Source organism: Hyperolius riggenbachi, chromosome 3 (genome assembly GCF_040937935.1).
Source record: "Hyperolius riggenbachi isolate aHypRig1 chromosome 3, aHypRig1.pri, whole genome shotgun sequence".
NCBI classification, from domain to species: domain Eukaryota; kingdom Metazoa; phylum Chordata; class Amphibia; order Anura; family Hyperoliidae; genus Hyperolius; species Hyperolius riggenbachi.
The window spans coordinates 122,095,625-122,114,532 of NC_090648.1; the positions used below are offsets into that span (position 1 = coordinate 122,095,625).

Genomic DNA, 18,908 nt, shown 5'->3' on the forward strand with positions numbered 1-18,908 from the left:
TAGAGGTGAGTGGACTTCAATGGAGGCTTGACACAGACTAGGAGCACACAATCACACTTTTTTTGTGGTGGTGAGAGAATAGGCCATGAGAGCAGGCTTTGAAAGCCATGAATACCTCTGAAAAGGTGTGAGATCATTCTGGTCTGCTGCTAAATGTGCATGTTCCTACTGCATATAAGGCGATAATAAGGAAAAGCACACCTATCTCAAGTCATGTTTTATCCCCAGCAGGTGCCACTCCTCCAGAGTCGCAATGCAGTCGGCTGTGTTGGGCAGACTACACATGCAGGCATGATGCAGGGAATCCCTGGGGTATTTACTGGGCAAGGCGTATCTTACACACAGCACCCAAAATGACAGATTGAATTTATTATTATAGAAGATATAAATATATATGACAGCAGAGCCGGCCAATTGAGATGTTCACAATTGCGCGTTGCATCTAGCTTTGAAGTGGGTCCGTGAAAATCAGCAGGAAGTGCATTTTGAAGGTGGAATTGCTATGATTTTTCATAGTGTGGTGACATGATAGTGACTTTACATTTCTTTGACCTTTTGTAACGAGATGTGGGATACCCATTGAAAGCCTTGTCGAATTTCAAGTGGACCTGAACTCAGAACGTCCTTTCTGCTCTAAAAGATACGCAACAGCATAATAACCTTTAAACAAGAAAAATTTCTTTGTTACAGCTAATAGAAATCCTAAGATAAATCTGCACTGTTTCTACTTCCTGACTGATGGAAGCAGACATATTGTTAACAGGCTGTGCTTTCAAATGAGCTTATCTGCCATTGGCAGTCATGTGACCCAGGGTGATCACCACAACTAGTGATTAGACACAAATGAGGGGGACAGGCTAAAGTCTCTAAATACATACACAGGGTGCATTTCTCTATGTTCTCCTTCTTTCCTGTGCAAGAGTTCTGGTCCACTTTAAAAGCCTTTGGCAGCCATGAGAATCCAAGTCATTTGTATCAGAGTACAATGTGTGTTGGTATGCTACATGTAAGGGCCAAAGAAGGAATGTGCCACCCCAGATGGGACTCGAACCCACAATCCCTGGCTTAGGAGGCCAGTGCCTTATCCATTAGGCCACTGGGGCATGCTGTAGAAGTGCAGCAAGTAGGCTTTTGCTCCACAGAGACTGCACAATGCCTCTTGCAGCAAATGAGTTGCAAATGGACGTACTTCTTTTCCTTGTGTTGTGCCATGGATTTTGCAGGTGATATAGCTCTTGCCAGCTTCCTCCACTGCTCTTCAACAAGCAAAAGCATTGGTCTCATTCTTTTTGGTCCTCACTCAAAACAAGCTTCCCTTGTTGGGCAATGACAGCTCCTGCGTGTAGCAGTGGCATACTGGCACCCTTTGGCTTGAATGTTTTGGGTCATAGGAGAAAGGTGATTAAAGGAAGCAAAAGGGCAACTATCTCTGCTCCAGGTGAGGCTCGAACTCACAACCTCGGCATTGCTCAACAGATACTGTCTTATAAGTACCGCGCGCTAACCGATTGCGCCACTGGAGCTCCGTTGCTGCTGTTGGGGAGGTGCCTTTATCACCAGGACACTTGGCCTGTGATGCGTAACTCGTTAAAATGAAGCACATGTCATAAATCATTATAAGACCAAGTCAATTGTTTGTTAAGAAGAAAACCGGTAGAAGACAGGGAGCGTTTGTCCAAATCAGCAAGCCAAGGTGACTATTAAGATCATCTCCATAGAGGTGAGTGGACTTCAATGGAGGCTTGACACAGACTAGGAGCACACAATCACACTTTTTTTGTGGTGGTGAGAGAATAGGCCATGAGAGCAGGCTTTGAAAGCCATGAATACCTCTGAAAAGGTGTGAGATCATTCTGGTCTGCTGCTAAATGTGCATGTTCCTACTGCATATAAGGCGATAATAAGGAAAAGCACACTTATCTCAACTCATGTTTTATCCCCAGCAGGTGCTACTCCTCCAGAGTCGCAATGCAGTCGGCTGAGTTGGGCAGACTACACATGCAGGCATGATGTAGGGAATCCCTGGGGTATTTACTGGGCAAGGCGTATCTTACACACAGCACCCAAAATGACAGATTGAATTTATTATTATAGAAGATATAAATATATATGACAGCAGAGCCGGCCAATTGAGATGTTCACAATTGCGCGTTGCATCTAGCTTTGAAGTGGGTCCGTGAAAATCAGCAGGAAGTGCATTTTGAAGGTGGATTTGCTATGATTTTCCATAGTGTGGTGACATGATAGTGACTTTACATTTCTTTGACCTTTTGTAACGAGATGTGGGATACCCATTGAAAGCCTTGTCGAATTTCAAGTGGACCTGAACTCAGAACGTCCTTTCTGCTCTAAAAGATACGCAACAGCATAACAACCTTTAAACAAGAAACATTTCTTTGTTACAGCTAATAGAAATCCTAAGATAAATCTGCACTGTTTCTACTTCCTGACTGATGGAAGCAGACATATTGTTAACAGGCTGTGCTTTCAAATGAGCTTATCTGCCATTGGCAGTCATGTGACCCAGGGTGATCACCACAACTAGTGATTAGACACAAATGAGGGGGACAGGCTAAAGTCTCTAAATACATACACAGGGTGCATTTCTCTATGTTCTCCTTCTTTCCTGTGCAAGAGTTCTGGTCCACTTTAAAATCCTTTGGCAGCCATGAGAATCCAAGTCATTTGTATCAGAGTACAATGTGTGTTGGTATGCTACATGTAAGGGCCAAAGAAGGAATGTGCCACCCCAGATGGGACTCGAACCCACAATCCCTGGCTTAGGAGGCCAGTGCCTTATCCATTAGGCCACTGGGGCATGCTGTAGAAGTGCAGCAAGTAGGCTTTTGCTCCACAGAGACTGCACAATGCCTCTTGCAGCAAATGAGTTGCAAATGGACGTACTTCTTTTCCTTGTGTTGTGCCATGGATTTTGCAGGTGATATAGCTCTTGCCAGCTTCCTCCACTGCTCTTCAACAAGCAAAAGCATTGGTCTCGTTCTTTTTGGTCCTCACTCAAAACAAGCTTCCCTTGTTGGGCAATGACAGCTCCTGCGTGTAGCAGTGGCATACTGGCACCCTTTGGCTTGAATGTTTTGGGTCATAGGAGAAAGGTGATTAAAGGAAGCAAAAGGGCAACTATCTCTGCTCCAGGTGAGGCTCGAACTCACAACCTCGGCATTGCTCAACAGATACTGTCTTATAAGTACCGCGCGCTAACCGATTGCGCCACTGGAGCTCCGTTGCTGCTGTTGGGGAGGTGCCTTTATCACCAGGACACTTGGCCTGTGATGCGTAACTCGTTAAAATGAAGCACATGTCATAAATCATTATAAGACCAAGTCAATTGTTTGTTAAGAAGAAAACCGGTAGAAGACAGGGAGCGTTTGTCCAAATCAGCAAGCCAAGGTGACTATTAAGATCATCTCCATAGAGGTGAGTGGACTTCAATGGAGGCTTGACACAGACTAGGAGCACACAATCACACTTTTTTTGTGGTGGTGAGAGAATAGGCCATGAGAGCAGGCTTTGAAAGCCATGAATACCTCTGAAAAGGTGTGAGATCATTCTGGTCTGCTGCTAAATGTGCATGTTCCTACTGCATATAAGGCGATAATAAGGAAAAGCACACCTATCTCAAGTCATGTTTTATCCCCAGCAGGTGCCACTCCTCCAGAGTCGCAATGCAGTCGGCTGTGTTGGGCAGACTACACATGCAGGCATGATGCAGGGAATCCCTGGGGTATTTACTGGGCAAGGCGTATCTTACACACAGCACCCAAAATGACAGATTGAATTTATTATTATAGAAGATATAAATATATATGACAGCAGAGCCGGCCAATTGAGATGTTCACAATTGCGCGTTGCATCTAGCTTTGAAGTGGGTCCGTGAAAATCAGCAGGAAGTGCATTTTGAAGGTGGAATTGCTATGATTTTTCATAGTGTGGTGACATGATAGTGACTTTACATTTCTTTGACCTTTTGTAACGAGATGTGGGATACCCATTGAAAGCCTTGTCGAATTTCAAGTGGACCTGAACTCAGAACGTCCTTTCTGCTCTAAAAGATACGCAACAGCATAATAACCTTTAAACAAGAAAAATTTCTTTGTTACAGCTAATAGAAATCCTAAGATAAATCTGCACTGTTTCTACTTCCTGACTGATGGAAGCAGACATATTGTTAACAGCCTGTGCTTTCAAATGAGCTTATCTGCCATTGGCAGTCATGTGACCCAGGGTGATCACCACAACTAGTGATTAGACACAAATAAGGGGGACAGGCTAAAGCCTCTAAATACATATACAGGGTGCATTTCTCTATTTTCTCCTTCTTTCCTGTGCAAGAGTTCTGGTCCACTTTAAAAGCCTTTGGCAGCCATGAGAATCCAAGTCATTTGTATCAGAGTACAATGTGTGTTGGTATGCTACATGTAAGGGCCAAAGAAGGAATGTGCCACCCCAGATGGGACTCGAACCCACAATCCCTGGCTTAGGAGGCCAGTGCCTTATCCATTAGGCCACTGGGGCATGCTGTAGAAGTGCAGCAAGTAGGCTTTTGCTCCACAGAGACTGCACAATGCCTCTTGCAGCAAATGAGTTGCAAATGGACGTACTTCTTTTCCTTGTGTTGTGCCATGGATTTTGCAGGTGATATAGCTCTTGCCAGCTTCCTCCACTGCTCTTCAACAAGCAAAAGCATTGGTCTCATTCTTTTTGGTCCTCACTCAAAACAAGCTTCCCTTGTTGGGCAATGACAGCTCCTGCGTGTAGCAGTGGCATACTGGCACCCTTTGGCTTGAATGTTTTGGGTCATAGGAGAAAGGTCATTAAAGGAAGCAAAAGGGCAACTATCTCTGCTCCAGGTGAGACTCGAACTCACAACCTTGGCATTGCTCAACAGATACTGTCTTATAAGTACCGCGCGCTAACCGATTGCGCCACTGGAGCTCCGTTGCTGCTGTTGGGGAGGTGCCTTTATCACCAGGACACTTGGCCTGTGATGCGTAACTCGTTAAAATGAAGCACATGTCATAAATCATTATAAGACCAAGTCAATTGTTTGTTAAGAAGAAAACCGGTAGAAGACAGGGAGCGTTTGTCCAAATCAGCAAGCCAAGGTGACTATTAAGATCATCTCCATAGAGGTGAGTGGACTTCAATGGAGGCTTGACACAGACTAGGAGCACACAATCACACTTTTTTTGTGGTGGTGAGAGAATAGGCCATGAGAGCAGGCTTTGAAAGCCATGAATACCTCTGAAAAGGTGTGAGATCATTCTGGTCTGCTGCTAAATGTGCATGTTCCTACTGCATATAAGGCGATAATAAGGAAAAGCACACCTATCTCAAGTCATGTTTTATCCCCAGCAGGTGCCACTCCTCCAGAGTCGCAATGCAGTCGGCTGAGTTGGGCAGACTACACATGCAGGCATGATGCAGGGAATCCCTGGGGTATTTACTGGGCAAGGCGTATCTTACACACAGCACCCAAAATGACAGATTGAATTTATTATTATAGAAGATATAAATATATATGACAGCAGAGCCGGCCAATTGAGATGTTCACAATTGCGCGTTGCATCTAGCTTTGAAGTGGGTCCGTGAAAATCAGCAGGAAGTGCATTTTGAAGGTGGATTTGCTCTGATTTTCCATAGTGTGGTGACATGATAGTGACTTTACATTTCTTTGACCTTTTGTAACGAGATGTGGGATACCCATTGAAAGCATTGTCGAATTTCAAGTGGACCTGAACTCAGAACGTCCTTTCTGCTCTAAAAGATACGCAACAGCATAACAACCTTTAAACAAGAAACATTTCTTTGTTACAGCTAATAGAAATCCTAAGATAAATCTGCACTGTTTCTACTTCCTGACTGATGGAAGCAGACATATTGTTAACAGCCTGTGCTTTCAAATAAGCTTATCTGCCATTGGCAGTCATGTGACCCAGGGTAATCACCACAACTAGTGATTAGACACAAATGAGGGGGACAGGCTAAAGTCTCTAAATGCATACACAGGGTGCATTTCTCTATGATCTCCTTCTTTCCTGTGCAAGAGTTCTGGTCCACGTTAAAAGCCTTTGGCAGCCATGAGAATCCAAGTCATTTGTATCAGAGTACAATGTGTGTTGGTATGCTACATGTAAGGGCCAAAGAAGGAATGTGCCACCCCAGATGGGACTCGAACCCACAATCCCTGGCTTAGGAGGCCAGTGCCTTATCCATTAGGCCACTGGGGCATGCTGTAGAAGTGCAGCAAGTAGGCTTTTGCTCCACAGAGACTGCACAATGCCTCTTGCAGCAAATGAGTTGCAAATGGACGTACTTCTTTTCCTTGTGTTGTGCCATGGATTTTGCAGGTGATATAGCTCTTGCCAGCTTCCTCCACTGCTCTTCAACAAGCAAAAGCATTGGTCTCATTCTTTTTGGTCCTCACTCAAAACAAGCTTCCCTTGTTGGGCAATGACAGCTCCTGCGTGTAGCAGTGGCATACTGGCACCCTTTGGCTTGAATGTTTTGGGTCATAGGAGAAAGGTGATTAAAGGAAGCAAAAGGGCAACTATCTCTGCTCCAGGTGAGGCTCGAACTCACAACCTCGGCATTGCTCAACAGATACTGTCTTATAAGTACCGCGCGCTAACCGATTGCGCCACTGGAGCTCCGTTGCTGCTGTTGGGGAGGTGCCTTTATCACCAGGACACTTGGCCTGTGATGCGTAACTCGTTAAAATGAAGCACATGTCATAAATCATTATAAGACCAAGTCAATTGTTTGTTAAGAAGAAAACCGGTAGAAGACAGGGAGCGTTTGTCCAAATCAGCAAGCCAAGGTGACTATTAAGATCATCTCCATAGAGGTGAGTGGACTTCAATGGAGGCTTGACACAGACTAGGAGCACACAATCACACTTTTTTTGTGGTGGTGAGAGAATAGGCCATGAGAGCAGGCTTTGAAAGCCATGAATACCTCTGAAAAGGTGTGAGATCATTCTGGTCTGCTGCTAAATGTGCATGTTCCTACTGCATATAAGGCGATAATAAGGAAAAGCACACCTATCTCAAGTCATGTTTTATCCCCAGCAGGTGCCACTCCTCCAGAGTCGCAATGCAGTCGGCTGAGTTGGGCAGACTACACATGCAGGCATGATGCAGGGAATCCCTGGGGTATTTACTGGGCAAGGCGTATCTTACACACAGCACCCAAAATGACAGATTGAATTTATTATTATAGAAGATATAAATATATATGACAGCAGAGCCGGCCAATTGAGATGTTCACAATTGCGCGTTGCATCTAGCTTTGAAGTGGGTCCGTGAAAATCAGCAGGAAGTGCATTTTGAAGGTGGATTTGCTATGATTTTCCATAGTGTGGTGACATGATAGTGACTTTACATTTCTTTGACCTTTTGTAACGAGATGTGGGATACCCATTGAAAGCATTGTCGAATTTCAAGTGGACCTGAACTCAGAACGTCCTTTCTGCTCTAAAAGATACGCAACAGCATAACAACCTTTAAACAAGAAACATTTCTTTGTTACAGCTAATAGAAATCCTAAGATAAATCTGCACTGTTTCTACTTCCTGACTGATGGAAGCAGACATATTGTTAACAGCCTGTGCTTTCAAATAAGCTTATCTGCCATTGGCAGTCATGTGACCCAGGGTAATCACCACAACTAGTGATTAGACACAAATGAGGGGGACAGGCTAAAGTCTCTAAATACATACACAGGGTGCATTTCTCTATGTTCTCCTTCTTTCCTGTGCAAGAGTTCTGGTCCACGTTAAAAGCCTTTGGCAGCCATGAGAATCCAAGTCATTTGTATCAGAGTACAATGTGTGTTGGTATGCTACATGTAAGGGCCAAGGAAGGAATGTGCCACCCCAGATGGGACTCGAACCCACAATCCCTGGCTTAGGAGGCCAGTGCCTTATCCATTAGGCCACTGGGGCATGCTGTAGAAGTGCAGCAAGTAGGCTTTTGCTCCACAGAGACTGCACAATGCCTCTTGCAGCAAATGAGTTGCAAATGGACGTACTTCTTTTCCTTGTGTTGTGCCATGGATTTTGCAGGTGATATAGCTCTTGCCAGCTTCCTCCACTGCTCTTCAACAAGCAAAAGCATTGGTCTCATTCTTTTTGGTCCTCACTCAAAACAAGCTTCCCTTGTTGGGCAATGACAGCTCCTGCGTGTAGCAGTGGCATACTGGCACCCTTTGGCTTGAATGTTTTGGGTCATAGGAGAAAGGTGATTAAAGGAAGCAAAAGGGCAACTATCTCTGCTCCAGGTGAGGCTCGAACTCACAACCTCAGCATTGCTCAACAGATACTGTCTTATAAGTACCGCGCGCTAACCGATTGCGCCACTGGAGCTCCGTTGCTGCTGTTGGGGAGGTGCCTTTATCACCAGGACACTTGGCCTGTGATGCGTAACTCGTTAAAATGAAGCACATGTCATAAATCATTATAAGACCAAGTCAATTGTTTGTTAAGAAGAAAACCGGTAGAAGACAGGGAGCGTTTGTCCAAATCAGCAAGCCAAGGTGACTATTAAGATCATCTCCATAGAGGTGAGTGGACTTCAATGGAGGCTTGACACAGACTAGGAGCACACAATCACACTTTTTTTGTGGTGGTGAGAGAATAGGCCATGAGAGCAGGCTTTGAAAGCCATGAATACCTCTGAAAAGGTGTGAGATCATTCTGGTCTGCTGCTAAATGTGCATGTTCCTACTGCATATAAGGCGATAATAAGGAAAAGCACACCTATCTCAAGTCATGTTTTATCCCCAGCAGGTGCCACTCCTCCAGAGTCGCAATGCAGTCGGCTGAGTTGGGCAGACTACACATGCAGGCATGATGCAGGGAATCCCTGGGGTATTTACTGGGCAAGGCGTATCTTACACACAGCACCCAAAATGACAGATTGAATTTATTATTATAGAAGATATAAATATATATGACAGCAGAGCCGGCCAATTGAGATGTTCACAATTGCGCGTTGCATCTAGCTTTGAAGTGGGTCCGTGAAAATCAGCAGGAAGTGCATTTTGAAGGTGGATTTGCTATGATTTTCCATAGTGTGGTGACATGATAGTGACTTTACATTTCTTTGACCTTTTGTAACGAGATGTGGGATACCCATTGAAAGCCTTGTCGAATTTCAAGTGGACCTGAACTCAGAACGTCCTTTCTGCTCTAAAAGATACGCAACAGCATAACAACCTTTAAACAAGAAACATTTCTTTGTTACAGCTAATAGAAATCCTAAGATAAATCTGCACTGTTTCTACTTCCTGACTGATGGAAGCAGACATATTGTTAACAGGCTGTGCTTTCAAATGAGCTTATCTGCCATTGGCAGTCATGTGACCCAGGGTGATCACCACAACTAGTGATTAGACACAAATGAGGGGGACAGGCTAAAGTCTCTAAATACATACACAGGGCGCATTTCTCTATGTTCTCCTTCTTTCCTGTGCAAGAGTTCTGGTCCACTTTAAAAGCCTTTGGCAGCCATGAGAATCCAAGTCATTTGTATCAGAGTACAATGTGTGTTGGTATGCTACATGTAAGGGCCAAAGAAGGAATGTGCCACCCCAGATGGGACTCGAACCTACAATCCCTGGCTTAGGAGGCCAGTGCCTTATCCATTAGGCCACTGGGGCATGCTGTAGAAGTGCAGCAAGTAGGCTTTTGCTCCACAGAGACTGCACAATGCCTCTTGCAGCAAATGAGTTGCAAATGGACGTACTTCTTTTCCTTGTGTTGTGCCATGGATTTTGCAGGTGATATAGCTCTTGCCAGCTTCCTCCACTGCTCTTCAACAAGCAAAAGCATTGGTCTCATTCTTTTTGGTCCTCACTCAAAACAAGCTTCCCTTGTTGGGCAATGACAGCTCCTGCGTGTAGCAGTGGCATACTGGCACCCTTTGGCTTGAATGTTTTGGGTCATAGGAGAAAGGTGATTAAAGGAAGCAAAAGGGCAACTATCTCTGCTCCAGGTGAGGCTCGAACTCACAACCTCGGCATTGCTCAACAGATACTGTCTTATAAGTACCGCGCGCTAACCGATTGCGCCACTGGAGCTCCGTTGCTGCTGTTGGGGAGGTGCCTTTATCACCAGGACACTTGGCCTGTGATGCGTAACTCGTTAAAATGAAGCACATGTCATAAATCATTATAAGACCAAGTCAATTGTTTGTTAAGAAGAAAACCGGTAGAAGACAGGGAGCGTTTGTCCAAATCAGCAAGCCAAGGTGACTATTAAGATCATCTCCATAGAGGTGAGTGGACTTCAATGGAGGCTTGACACAGACTAGGAGCACACAATCACACTTTTTTTGTGGTGGTGAGAGAATAGGCCATGAGAGCAGGCTTTGAAAGCCATGAATACCTCTGAAAAGGTGTGAGATCATTCTGGTCTGCTGCTAAATGTGCATGTTCCTACTGCATATAAGGCGATAATAAGGAAAAGCACACCTATCTCAAGTCATGTTTTATCCCCAGCAGGTGCCACTCCTCCAGAGTCGCAATGCAGTCGGCTGTGTTGGGCAGACTACACATGCAGGCATGATGCAGGGAATCCCTGGGGTATTTACTGGGCAAGGCGTATCTTACACACAGCACCCAAAATGACAGATTGAATTTATTATTATAGAAGATATAGATATATATGACAGCAGAGCCGGCCAATTGAGATGTTCACAATTGCGCATTGCATCTAGCTTTGAAGTGGGTCCGTGAAAATCAGCAGGAAGTGCATTTTGAAGGTGGATTTGCTATGATTTTCCATAGTGTGGTGACATGATAGTGACTTTACATTTCTTTGACCTTTTGTAACGAGATGTGGGATATCCATTGAAAGCCTTGTCGAATTTCAAGTGGACCTGAACTCAGAACGTCCTTTCTGCTCTAAAAGATACGCAACAGCAAAACAACCTTTAAACAAGAAACATTTCTTTGTTACAGCTAATAGAAATCCTAAGATAAATCTGCACTGTTTCTACTTCCTGACTGATGGAAGCAGACATATTGTTAACAGCCTGTGCTTTCAAATGAGCTTATCTGCCATTGGCAGTCATGTGACCCAGGGTGATCACCACAACTAGTGATTAGACACAAATGAGGGGGACAGGCTAAAGTCTCTAAATACATACACAGGGTGCATTTCTCTATGTTTTCCATCTTTCCTGTGCAAGAGTTCTGGTCCACTTTAAAAGCCTTTGGCAGCCATGAGAATCCAAGTCATTTGTATCAGAGTACAATGTGTGTTGGTATGCTACATGTAAGGGCCAAAGAAGGAATGTGCCACCCCAGATGGGACTCAAACCCACAATCCCTGGCTTAGGAGGCCAGTGCCTTATCCATTAGGCCATTGGGGCATGCTGTAGAAGTGCAGCAAGTAGGCTTTTGCTCCACAGAGACTGCACAATGCCTCTTGCAGCAAATGAGTTGCAAATGGACGTACTTCTTTTCCTTGTGTTGTGCCATGGATTTTGCAGGTGATATAGCTCTTGCCAGCTTCCTCCACTGCTCTTCAACAAGCAAAAGCATTGGTCTCATTCTTTTTGGTCCTCACTCAAAACAAGCTTCCCTTGTTGGGCAATGACAGCTCCTGCGTGTAGCAGTGGCATACTGGCACCCTTTGGCTTGAATGTTTTGGGTCATAGGAGAAAGGTGATTAAAGGAAGCAAAAGGGCAACTATCTCTGCTCCAGGTGAGGCTCGAACTCACAACCTCAGCATTGCTCAACAGATACTGTCTTATAAGTACCGCGCGCTAACCGATTGCGCCACTGGAGCTCCGTTGCTGCTGTTGGGGAGGTGCCTTTATCACCAGGACACTTGGCCTGTGATGCGTAACTCGTTAAAATGAAGCACATGTCATAAATCATTATAAGACCAAGTCAATTGTTTGTTAAGAAGAAAACCGGTAGAAGACAGGGAGCGTTTGTCCAAATCAGCAAGCCAAGGTGACTATTAAGATCATCTCCATAGAGGTGAGTGGACTTCAATGGAGGCTTGACACAGACTAAGAGCACACAATCACACTTTTTTTGTGGTGGAGAGAGAATAGGCCATGAGAGCAGGCTTTGAAAGCCATGAATACCTCTGAAAAGGTGTGAGATCATTCTGGTCTGCTGCTAAATGTGCATGTTCCTACTGCATATAAGGCGATAATAAGGAAAAGCACACCTATCTCAAGTCATGTTTTATCCCCAGCAGGTGCCACTCCTCCAGAGTCGCAATGCAGTCGGCTGAGTTGGGCAGACTACACATGCAGGCATGATGCAGGGAATCCCTGGGGTATTTACTGGGCAAGGCGTATCTTACACACAGCACCCAAAATGACAGATTGAATTTATTATTATAGAAGATATAAATATATATGACAGCAGAGCCGGCCAATTGAGATGTTCACAATTGCGCGTTGCATCTAGCTTTGAAGTGGGTCCGTGAAAATCAGCAGGAAGTGCATTTTGAAGGTGGATTTGCTATGATTTTCCATAGTGTGGTGACATGATAGTGACTTTACATTTCTTTGACCTTTTGTAACGAGATGTGGGATACCCATTGAAAGCCTTGTCGAATTTCAAGTGGACCTGAACTCAGAACGTCCTTTCTGCTCTAAAAGATACGCAACAGCATAACAACCTTTAAACAAGAAACATTTCTTTGTTACAGCTAATAGAAATCCTAAGATAAATCTGCACTGTTTCTACTTCCTGACTGATGGAAGCAGACATATTGTTAACAGGCTGTGCTTTCAAATGAGCTTATCTGCCATTGGCAGTCATGTGACCCAGGGTGATCACCACAACTAGTGATTAGACACAAATGAGGGGGACAGGCTAAAGTCTCTAAATACATACACAGGGTGCATTTCTCTAGGTTTTCCTTCTTTCCTGTGCAAGAGTTCTGGTCCACTTTAAAAGCCTTTGGCAGCCATGAGAATCCAAGTCATTTGTATCAGAGTACAATGTGTGTTGGTATGCTACATGTAAGGGCCAAAGAAGGAATGTGCCACCCCAGATGGGACTCAAACCCACAATCCCTGGCTTAGGAGGCCAGTGCCTTATCCATTAGGCCACTGGGGCATGCTGTAGAAGTGCAGCAAGTAGGCTTTTGCTCCACAGAGACTGCACAATGCCTCTTGCAGCAAATGAGTTGCAAATGGACGTACTTCTTTTCCTTGTGTTGTGCCATGGATTTTGCAGGTGATATAGCTCTTGCCAGCTTCCTCCACTGCTCTTCAACAAGCAAAAGCATTGGTCTCATTCTTTTTGGTCCTCACTCAAAACAAGCTTCCCTTGTTGGGCAATGACAGCTCCTGCGTGTAGCAGTGGCATACTGGCACCCTTTGGCTTGAATGTTTTGGGTCATAGGAGAAAGGTGATTAAAGGAAGCAAAAGGGCAACTATCTCTGCTCCAGGTGAGGCTCGAACTCACAACCTCAGCATTGCTCAACAGATACTGTCTTATAAGTACCGCGCGCTAACCGATTGCGCCACTGGAGCTCCACTGCTGCTGTTGGGGAGGTGCCTTTATCACCAGGACACTTGGCCTGTGATGCGTAACTTGTTAAAATGAAGCACATGTCATAAATCATTATAAGACCAAGTCAATTGTTTGTTAAGAAGAAAACCGGTAGAAGACAGGGAGCGTTTGTCCAAATCAGCAAGCCAAGGTGACTATTAAGATCATCTCCATAGAGGTGAGTGGACTTCAATGGAGGCTTGACACAGACTAGGAGCACACAATCACACTTTTTTTGTGGTGGTGAGAGAATAGGCCATGAGAGCAGGCTTTGAAAGCCATGAATACCTCTGAAAAGGTGTGAGATCATTCTGGTCTGCTGCTAAATGTGCATGTTCCTACTGCATATAAGGCGATAATAAGGAAAAGCACACCTATCTCAAGTCATGTTTTATCCCCAGCAGGTGCCACTCCTCCAGAGTCGCAATGCAGTCGGCTGAGTTGGGCAGACTACACATGCAGGCATGATGCAGGGAATCCCTGGGGTATTTACTGGGCAAGGCGTATCTTACACACAGCACCCAAAATGACAGATTGAATTTATTATTATAGAAGATATAAATATATATGACAGCAGAGCCGGCCAATTGAGATGTTCACAATTGCGCGTTGCATCTAGCTTTGAAGTGGGTCCGTGAAAATCAGCAGGAAGTGCATTTTGAAGGTGGATTTGCTATGATTTTCCATAGTGTGGTGACATGATAGTGACTTTACATTTCTTTGACCTTTTGTAACGAGATGTGGGATACCCATTGAAAGCATTGTCGAATTTCAAGTGGACCTGAACTCAGAACGTCCTTTCTGCTCTAAAAGATACGCAACAGCATAACAACCTTTAAACAAGAAACATTTCTTTGTTACAGCTAATAGAAATCCTAAGATAAATCTGCACTGTTTCTACTTCCTGACTGATGGAAGCAGACATATTGTTAACAGCCTGTGCTTTCAAATAAGCTTATCTGCCATTGGCAGTCATGTGACCCAGGGTAATCACCACAACTAGTGATTAGACACAAATGAGGGGGACAGGCTAAAGTCTCTAAATACATACACAGGGTGCATTTCTCTATGTTCTCCTTCTTTCCTGTGCAAGAGTTCTGGTCCACGTTAAAAGCCTTTGGCAGCCATGAGAATCCAAGTCATTTGTATCAGAGTACAATGTGTGTTGGTATGCTACATGTAAGGGCCAAAGAAGGAATGTGCCACCCCAGATGGGACTCGAACCCACAATCCCTGGCTTAGGAGGCCAGTGCCTTATCCATTAGGCCACTGGGGCATGCTGTAGAAGTGCAGCAAGTAGGCTTTTGCTCCACAGAGACTGCACAATGCCGCTTGCAGCAAATGAGTTGCAAATGGACGTACTTCTTTTCCTTGTGTTGTGCCATGGATTTTGCAGGTGATATAGCTCTTGCCAGCTTCCTCCACTGCTCTTCAACAAGCAAAAGCATTGGTCTCATTCTTTTTGGTCCTCACTCAAAACAAGCTTCCCTTGTTGGGCAATGACAGCTCCTGCGTGTAGCAGTGGCATACTGGCACCCTTTGGCTTGAATGTTTTGGGTCATAGGAGAAAGGTGATTAAAGGAAGCAAAAGGGCAACTATCTCTGCTCCAGGTGAGGCTCGAACTCACAACCTCGGCATTGCTCAACAGATACTGTCTTATAAGTACCGCGCGCTAACCGATTGCGCCACTGGAGCTCCGTTGCTGCTGTTGGGGAGGTGCCTTTATCACCAGGACACTTGGCCTGTGATGCGTAACTCGTTAAAATGAAGCACATGTCATAAATCATTATAAGACCAAGTCAATTGTTTGTTAAGAAGAAAACCGGTAGAAGACAGGGAGCGTTTGTCCAAATCAGCAAGCCAAGGTGACTATTAAGATCATCTCCATAGAGGTGAGTGGACTTCAATGGAGGCTTGACACAGACTAGGAGCACACAATCACACTTTTTTTGTGGTGGTGAGAGAATAGGCCATGAGAGCAGGCTTTGAAAGCCATGAATACCTCTGAAAAGGTGTGAGATCATTCTGGTCTGCTGCTAAATGTGCATGTTCCTACTGCATATAAGGCGATAATAAGGAAAAGCACACCTATCTCAAGTCATGTTTTATCCCCAGCAGGTGCCACTCCTCCAGAGTCGCAATGCAGTCGGCTGAGTTGGGCAGACTACACATGCAGGCATGATGCAGGGAATCCCTGGGGTATTTACTGGGCAAGGCGTATCTTACACACAGCACCCAAAATGACAGATTGAATTTATTATTATAGAAGATATAAATATATATGACAGCAGAGCCGGCCAATTGAGATGTTCACAATTGCGCGTTGCATCTAGCTTTGAAGTGGGTCCGTGAAAATCAGCAGGAAGTGCATTTTGAAGGTGGATTTGCTATGATTTTCCATAGTGTGGTGACATGATAGTGACTTTACATTTCTTTGACCTTTTGTAACGAGATGTGGGATACCCATTGAAAGCCTTGTCGAATTTCAAGTGGACCTGAACTCAGAACGTCCTTTCTGCTCTAAAAGATACGCAACAGCATAACAACCTTTAAACAAGAAACATTTCTTTGTTACAGCTAATAGAAATCCTAAGATAAATCTGCACTGTTTCTACTTCCTGACTGATGGAAGCAGACATATTGTTAACAGGCTGTGCTTTCAAATGAGCTTATCTGCCATTGGCAGTCATGTGACCCAGGGTGATCACCACAACTAGTGATTAGACACAAATGAGGGGGACAGGCTAAAGTCTCTAAATACATACACAGGGTGCATTTCTCTAGGTTTTCCTTCTTTCCTGTGCAAGAGTTCTGGTCCACTTTAAAAGCCTTTGGCAGCCATGAGAATCCAAGTCATTTGTATCAGAGTACAATGTGTGTTGGTATGCTACATGTAAGGGCCAAAGAAGGAATGTGCCACCCCAGATGGGACTCGAACCCACAATCCCTGGCTTAGGAGGCCAGTGCCTTATCCATTAGGCCACTGGGGCATGCTGTAGAAGTGCAGCAAGTAGGCTTTTGCTCCACAGAGACTGCACAATGCCTCTTGCAGCAAATGAGTTGCAAATGGACGTACTTCTTTTCCTTGTGTTTTGCCATGGATTTTGCAGGTGATATAGCTCTTGCCAGCTTCCTCCACTGCTCTTCAACAAGCAAAAGCATTGGTCTCATTCTTTTTGGTCCTCACTCAAAACAAGCTTCCCTTGTTGGGCAATGACAGCTCCTGCGTGTAGCAGTGGCATACTGGCACCCTTTGGCTTGAATGTTTTGGGTCATAGGAGAAAGGTGATTAAAGGAAGCAAAAGGGCAACTATCTCTGCTCCAGGTGAGGCTCGAACTCACAACCTCAGCATTGCTCAACAGATACTGTCTTATAAGTACCACGCGCTAACCGATTGCGCCACTGGAGCTCCGTTGCTGCTGTTGGGGAGGTGCCTTTATCACCAGGACACTTGGCCTGTGATGCGTAACTCGTTAAAATGAAGCACATGTCATAAATCATTATAAGACCAAGTCAATTGTTTGTTAAGAAGAAAACCGGTAGAAGACAGGGAGCGTTTGTCCAAATCAGCAAGCCAAGGTGACTATTAAGATCATCTCCATAGAGGTGAGTGGACTTCAATGGAGGCTTGACACAGACTAGGAGCACACAATCACACTTTTTTTGTGGTGGTGAGAGAATAGGCCATGAGAGCAGGCTTTGAAAGCCATGAATACCTCTGAAAAGGTGTGAGATCATTCTGGTCTGCTGCTAAATGTGCATGTTCCTACTGCATATAAGGCGATAATAAGGAAAAGCACACCTATCTCAAGTCATGTTTTATCCCCAGCAGGTGCCACTCCTCCAGAGTCGCAATGCAGTCGGCTGTGTTGGGCAGACTACACATGCAGGCATGATGCAGGGAATCCCTGGGGTATTTACTGGGCAAGGCGTATCTTACACACAGCACCCAAAATGACAGATTGAATTTATTATTATAGAAGATATAGATATATATGACAGCAGAGCCGGCCAATTGAGATGTTCACAATTGCGCATTGCATCTAGCTTTGAAGTGGGTCCGTGAAAATCAGCAGGAAGTGCATTTTGAAGGTGGATTTGCTATGATTTTCCATAGTGTGGTGACATGATAGTGACTTTACATTTCTTTGACCTTTTGTAACGAGATGTGGGATACCCATTGAAAGCCTTGTCGAATTTCAAGTGGACCTGAACTCAGAATGTCCTTTCTGCTCTAAAAGATACGCAACAGCATAACAACCTTTAAACATAACAACCTTTAAACAAGAAACATTTCTTTGTTACAGCTAATAGAAATCCTAAGATAAATCTGCACTGTTTCTACTTCCTGACTGATGGAAGCAGACATATTGTTAACAGGCTGTGCTTTCAAATGAGCTTATCTGCCATTGGCAGTCATGTGACCCAGGGTGATCACCACAACTAGTGATTAGACACAAATGAGGGGGACAGGCTAAAGTCTCTAAATACATACACAGGGTGCATTTCTCTAGGTTTTCCTTCTTTCCTGTGCAAGAGTTCTGGTCCACTTTAAAAGCCTTTGGCAGCCATGAGAATCCAAGTCATTTGTATCAGAGTACAATGTGTGTTGGTATGCTACATGTAAGGGCCAAAGAAGGAATGTGCCACCCCAGATGGGACTCGAACCCACAATCCCTGGCTTAGGAGGCCAGTGCCTTATCCATTAGGCCACTGGGGCATGCTGTAGAAGTGCAGCAAGTAGGCTTTTGCTCCACAGAGACTGCACAATGCCTCTTGCAGCAAATGAGTTGCAAATGGACGTACTTCTTTTCCTTGTGTTTTGCCATGGATTTTGCAGGTGATATAGCTCTTGCCAGCTTCCTCCACTGCTCTTCAACAAGCAAAAGCATTGGTCTCATTCTTTTTGGTCCTCACTCAAAACAAGCTTCCCTTGTTGGGCAATGACAGCTCCTGCGTGTAGCAGTGGCATACTGGCACCCTTTGGCTTGAATGTTTTGGGTCATAGGAGAAAGGTGATTAAAGGAAGCAAAAGGGCAACTATCTCTGCTCCAGGTGAGGCTCGAACTCACAACCTCAGCATTGCTCAACAGATACTGTCTTATAAGTACCACGCGCTAACCGATTGCGCCACTGGAGCTCCGTTGCTGCTGTTGGGGAGGTGCCTTTATCACCAGGACACTTGGCCTGTGATGCGTAACTCGTTAAAATGAAGCACATGTCATAAATCATTATAAGACCAAGTCAATTGTTTGTTAAGAAGAAAACCGGTAGAAGACAGGGAGCGTTTGTCCAAATCAGCAAGCCAAGGTGACTATTAAGATCATCTCCATAGAGGTGAGTGGACTTCAATGGAGGC

At 44.7% G+C, this 18,908-nt stretch overlaps 22 non-coding genes across 22 annotated transcripts; all 22 read right to left on the reverse strand.

The window, feature by feature from the left end:
* Positions 1–1,030: 1,030 nt before the first annotated feature.
* Positions 1,031–1,103, reverse strand: TRNAR-CCU (transfer RNA arginine (anticodon CCU)). The gene has a single exon. It is a non-coding gene; the product is annotated as a tRNA-Arg (tRNA).
* Positions 1,104–1,430: 327 nt separating this feature from the next.
* On the reverse strand, positions 1,431–1,523 carry TRNAI-UAU (transfer RNA isoleucine (anticodon UAU)). Its single transcript is given in 2 exon segments — positions 1,431–1,466; positions 1,486–1,523. It is a non-coding gene; the product is annotated as a tRNA-Ile (tRNA).
* Positions 1,524–2,745: 1,222 nt separating this feature from the next.
* Positions 2,746–2,818, reverse strand: TRNAR-CCU (transfer RNA arginine (anticodon CCU)). The gene has a single exon. It is a non-coding gene; the product is annotated as a tRNA-Arg (tRNA).
* A 327-nt stretch (positions 2,819–3,145) lies between these two features.
* On the reverse strand, positions 3,146–3,238 carry TRNAI-UAU (transfer RNA isoleucine (anticodon UAU)). The gene is given in 2 exon segments: positions 3,146–3,181; positions 3,201–3,238. It is a non-coding gene; the product is annotated as a tRNA-Ile (tRNA).
* Positions 3,239–4,460: 1,222 nt separating this feature from the next.
* Positions 4,461–4,533, reverse strand: TRNAR-CCU (transfer RNA arginine (anticodon CCU)). The gene has a single exon. It is a non-coding gene; the product is annotated as a tRNA-Arg (tRNA).
* Positions 4,534–4,860: 327 nt separating this feature from the next.
* Positions 4,861–4,953, reverse strand: TRNAI-UAU (transfer RNA isoleucine (anticodon UAU)). The gene is given in 2 exon segments: positions 4,861–4,896; positions 4,916–4,953. It is a non-coding gene; the product is annotated as a tRNA-Ile (tRNA).
* Positions 4,954–6,175: 1,222 nt separating this feature from the next.
* Positions 6,176–6,248, reverse strand: TRNAR-CCU (transfer RNA arginine (anticodon CCU)). Its single transcript has one exon. It is a non-coding gene; the product is annotated as a tRNA-Arg (tRNA).
* A 327-nt stretch (positions 6,249–6,575) lies between these two features.
* On the reverse strand, positions 6,576–6,668 carry TRNAI-UAU (transfer RNA isoleucine (anticodon UAU)). The gene is given in 2 exon segments: positions 6,576–6,611; positions 6,631–6,668. It is a non-coding gene; the product is annotated as a tRNA-Ile (tRNA).
* Positions 6,669–7,890: 1,222 nt separating this feature from the next.
* On the reverse strand, positions 7,891–7,963 carry TRNAR-CCU (transfer RNA arginine (anticodon CCU)). Its single transcript has one exon. It is a non-coding gene; the product is annotated as a tRNA-Arg (tRNA).
* A 327-nt stretch (positions 7,964–8,290) lies between these two features.
* On the reverse strand, positions 8,291–8,383 carry TRNAI-UAU (transfer RNA isoleucine (anticodon UAU)). Its single transcript is given in 2 exon segments — positions 8,291–8,326; positions 8,346–8,383. It is a non-coding gene; the product is annotated as a tRNA-Ile (tRNA).
* Positions 8,384–9,605: 1,222 nt separating this feature from the next.
* TRNAR-CCU (transfer RNA arginine (anticodon CCU)) lies at positions 9,606–9,678 on the reverse strand. Its single transcript has one exon. It is a non-coding gene; the product is annotated as a tRNA-Arg (tRNA).
* Positions 9,679–10,005: 327 nt separating this feature from the next.
* On the reverse strand, positions 10,006–10,098 carry TRNAI-UAU (transfer RNA isoleucine (anticodon UAU)). Its single transcript is given in 2 exon segments — positions 10,006–10,041; positions 10,061–10,098. It is a non-coding gene; the product is annotated as a tRNA-Ile (tRNA).
* A 1,222-nt stretch (positions 10,099–11,320) lies between these two features.
* On the reverse strand, positions 11,321–11,393 carry TRNAR-CCU (transfer RNA arginine (anticodon CCU)). The gene has a single exon. It is a non-coding gene; the product is annotated as a tRNA-Arg (tRNA).
* Positions 11,394–11,720: 327 nt separating this feature from the next.
* TRNAI-UAU (transfer RNA isoleucine (anticodon UAU)) lies at positions 11,721–11,813 on the reverse strand. Its single transcript is given in 2 exon segments — positions 11,721–11,756; positions 11,776–11,813. It is a non-coding gene; the product is annotated as a tRNA-Ile (tRNA).
* Positions 11,814–13,035: 1,222 nt separating this feature from the next.
* On the reverse strand, positions 13,036–13,108 carry TRNAR-CCU (transfer RNA arginine (anticodon CCU)). Its single transcript has one exon. It is a non-coding gene; the product is annotated as a tRNA-Arg (tRNA).
* A 327-nt stretch (positions 13,109–13,435) lies between these two features.
* Positions 13,436–13,528, reverse strand: TRNAI-UAU (transfer RNA isoleucine (anticodon UAU)). The gene is given in 2 exon segments: positions 13,436–13,471; positions 13,491–13,528. It is a non-coding gene; the product is annotated as a tRNA-Ile (tRNA).
* A 1,222-nt stretch (positions 13,529–14,750) lies between these two features.
* TRNAR-CCU (transfer RNA arginine (anticodon CCU)) lies at positions 14,751–14,823 on the reverse strand. Its single transcript has one exon. It is a non-coding gene; the product is annotated as a tRNA-Arg (tRNA).
* A 327-nt stretch (positions 14,824–15,150) lies between these two features.
* Positions 15,151–15,243, reverse strand: TRNAI-UAU (transfer RNA isoleucine (anticodon UAU)). The gene is given in 2 exon segments: positions 15,151–15,186; positions 15,206–15,243. It is a non-coding gene; the product is annotated as a tRNA-Ile (tRNA).
* A 1,222-nt stretch (positions 15,244–16,465) lies between these two features.
* TRNAR-CCU (transfer RNA arginine (anticodon CCU)) lies at positions 16,466–16,538 on the reverse strand. The gene has a single exon. It is a non-coding gene; the product is annotated as a tRNA-Arg (tRNA).
* Positions 16,539–16,865: 327 nt separating this feature from the next.
* TRNAI-UAU (transfer RNA isoleucine (anticodon UAU)) lies at positions 16,866–16,958 on the reverse strand. The gene is given in 2 exon segments: positions 16,866–16,901; positions 16,921–16,958. It is a non-coding gene; the product is annotated as a tRNA-Ile (tRNA).
* Positions 16,959–18,196: 1,238 nt separating this feature from the next.
* On the reverse strand, positions 18,197–18,269 carry TRNAR-CCU (transfer RNA arginine (anticodon CCU)). The gene has a single exon. It is a non-coding gene; the product is annotated as a tRNA-Arg (tRNA).
* A 327-nt stretch (positions 18,270–18,596) lies between these two features.
* TRNAI-UAU (transfer RNA isoleucine (anticodon UAU)) lies at positions 18,597–18,689 on the reverse strand. The gene is given in 2 exon segments: positions 18,597–18,632; positions 18,652–18,689. It is a non-coding gene; the product is annotated as a tRNA-Ile (tRNA).
* Between the last annotated feature and the right edge of the window lie 219 nt (positions 18,690–18,908).